Here is a 3,076-nt window from a genome sequence, read left to right as displayed (position 1 = left end):
GGTCGGGGAAGATGTCCTGCCCCAAGTGGAGGAGTTTAAGTATCTCGGGGTCTTGTTCTGGAATGAGGGAAAAATGGAGCGGGAGATCGACAGGCGGATTGGTGCAGCGCCTGCTTCACTGCAGACGCTAGACTGTGATGCATTCTCATCTACTGTTATTGAACCTGTGTCATTTCAGCTGGTTTTCATTTGCATTACACTGTTAATTAGCTGTGAATTAGATCTTCAGCATGCCATCAAGTTTGGAAAAGGCCTGGTAACAAGCCATTAATTTGATTCAACTGCATTGGACCAGGGTTGCATCTACAACCTGCAGGACAATAGGCTTTGAGGACCATGATTAAAGACTCCTGCATTACACTGTTGTTGCTGCTATTTTACCTACATTTGCATTTGCAAAATACTTTTTGTCAAAGCTAGACTGTGATGCATTCTTCTATACTGTCGTGGCATTGCAGCCAGTTTTCATTTGCATTACACTTATTGCTGCCATGCAAGTGTTTCACTTTTGTTGCTGCTATTTTACCTCAACTTCATACTATTGATCAAAATTAAGTAAACCTGAAAACCTTTCTTTTGTTGTTGAAAAGAAAAACAGATCCACAAACTTTGTCTCTTTTTAAGTGTGTAGCAATATTTGTACTTCAAATTTGTCAATATTTCTAAAATTATACAGAATTTTTTTTATATATTTGTTTTCCTGTCTTTACTCCAGATATGTATTATATATCTGTCACAAATTGTCTATCTTATATTATGATATTCATGTTTGTTTTTTTAGTATGCTGAAAACTACCTAGCTAATCGACCCATAAATGGCGTGCTGACCAGTCAGTTTGTGATGAGAGCCTCAAGGATGGAAATAGCCTGTGCTCTTCTTGAGTATCACGGTAATATAATATACACTGATGATAATAATAGACAGTACAATATTTCCATATTTGTCTCTAACTTATGTGTTTATAAGCAGGTAACTATAAGATATTTAATGAGCCCTTATGTGTTTACAGACAGTGCAGGGGAATATTGTCTGGTGTGGTCCATGCTCGAAGATGACGCCGACAAAAGCATGATTGAAATGGTAAAAGCTATTTATATAGACAGATAGAGATCAACATAATGTTTGTGAGCCACTGTCTTAAACTAGATGTGTCATGACATGATCAGTGTAACCTGCAGATCTGAATTCTTAAGTAACAGTAAAATGTTTACAGGGGAATGGTTATAATGTATCCATAACAATAAGACATGAACTATTTCATTCACCCTCTTAAAGTAAAAGGTTATAGATTATATATTAATTGACTCAGAAGAAATCCATGTCAATATTGATTATTCTATATCTGTCACTTCATTATTATTATCATTTCAGGTGCAGTGTGACCTGTGCAGGCGGTGGGCACATTTTAACTGTGTCGCACAAAAAGAGTGTCAAACTAATTATTCATGTGAAAAGTGTTGCTAGAAGTAAATGGTATTTATAGATGTTGATTTTCATGTATGTATAATAAAAGCTTGTCCGACACTGTATCGTTCTGTCTTTCCTTAAGTTAGATATTCTTATAAAAGATTTTAGGACACTGACGTGTGCTACCACTATATTTTATAAAGGGTTTTAGTGCATCTATTTGTGCTACCCACTTATATTTAACAGGTAGGATATTCTGATGAAGGGTTTTAGGACACCAACATGTGCTACTGCTGTATTTCATAAAAGGTAGGAAACTAAAATAAAGGGATTTGGTACAACAAAATGTGCTATGTAAGTATTTTATTAAAGCTGGGTATTCTGATGAAAGGATTAAGTGCATCAACAAATGCTATTGCTATATTTTAAAAAGGTAGATTATTAAAATAAAGGGATTTGATGCAACGGATCACGCTACCCTGCATACAAGCAGGATATGTCGATTTAGGATTTTAGTACAACAGGAACAATACTGCTAAATTTTATAAAGGTAGGATATTCTAATAAAGGGATTAGTGCATACATCTGCGATAGCTTTTCATTTTAAATGGGTAGGATATTCTGATGAAGGAAGGGATTTTTGTGGTTTTAGAAAGGTTTTCTTGTGGATATAAATTGTTCCAATGCTATGCTAAGTGTAGCCCGGGAAATACTTAGCCTCACAGGACACAATAACTGGGGTTCTTAATGTGCAGTATACTTTATTAGCAGTTAGGACCGACTGAACAAAGCTGTCTTGCTCCTTACTATTGTTCAAAAATCAAAACATAGGTATACCAAACATTAGGTAACAATTCATGAAATGTAGCAGATCTCCAAAATAACAGGGAAAATACCCAAAAAGAAAATACAATATATAAAAGAAATAGAAATAGAAATAGAAATAGAAATAGAAATACGGCAGTGGCCTCTGGCTGCAGAAACAAAATACAGAGAGCTGAATGACACCACACTGATTTAGAGCGCACGGAGTTGTGATATGACTTATTTTATCAACATTTACATTCGACAGTAATGTCTCAGTTCCCTCTTAATGCTGGAACACACCGATGATCGGACATCTTATTGTCACGTGCACGAAATGGCCGCCCTGCACCGCACATACAGGCTCCCTGAACCATCAGTTTCAGAAATACACCATCTTATTAAAATACTGACTGCTTATCTTGAATCTTACATAAAGAACAGGGATTTCTTTGTTTCAATCGGAAACTTCTCATCAGAGAGGTCAAAGGTCACATGTGGGGTACCCCAAGGTTCAATCCTAGGACCCCTTCTTTTCAATATATATATGCTCCCACTGGCTCAGGTTATAACAGGAATTAAGATTAGCTACCATAACTACGCAGATGATACACAGCTCTACATCACGATGTCACCAGGTGACTCTGAACCCATCCAATCACTGAATAGATGCTTAGAACAGATAAATGTGTGGATGTGCCAAAACTTTATCCAGCTGAACAGAAACAAAACTGAAGTTATTATCTTTGGACCTAAAGAGGAGCGAACTACAATCAATGCGCAGCTCCAGTTATTACAACTAAAAACCAGCGATCAGGCCCGAAACCTGGGAGTAGTGATGGACTCTGACCTGAACCTTCAGAG

General features: G+C 36.8%; 1 long non-coding RNA gene across 1 annotated transcript; it reads left to right on the top strand.

The window, feature by feature from the left end:
- Nucleotides 1-779: 779 nt before the first annotated feature.
- LOC119617617 lies at nt 780-1,514 on the top strand. Its single transcript, XR_005233954.1, has 3 exons — nt 780-890; nt 1,011-1,081; nt 1,373-1,514. It is a non-coding gene; the product is annotated as an uncharacterized LOC119617617 (long non-coding RNA).
- The last annotated feature ends 1,562 nt before the right edge of the window (nt 1,515-3,076 follow it).

This window comes from Kryptolebias marmoratus, linkage group LG13, assembly GCF_001649575.2.
Source record: "Kryptolebias marmoratus isolate JLee-2015 linkage group LG13, ASM164957v2, whole genome shotgun sequence".
Lineage (NCBI taxonomy): Eukaryota > Metazoa > Chordata > Actinopteri > Cyprinodontiformes > Rivulidae > Kryptolebias > Kryptolebias marmoratus.
The sequence above is the reverse complement of the archived record's forward strand: the minus strand, read 5'-3'. Positions and strand labels throughout refer to the sequence as shown.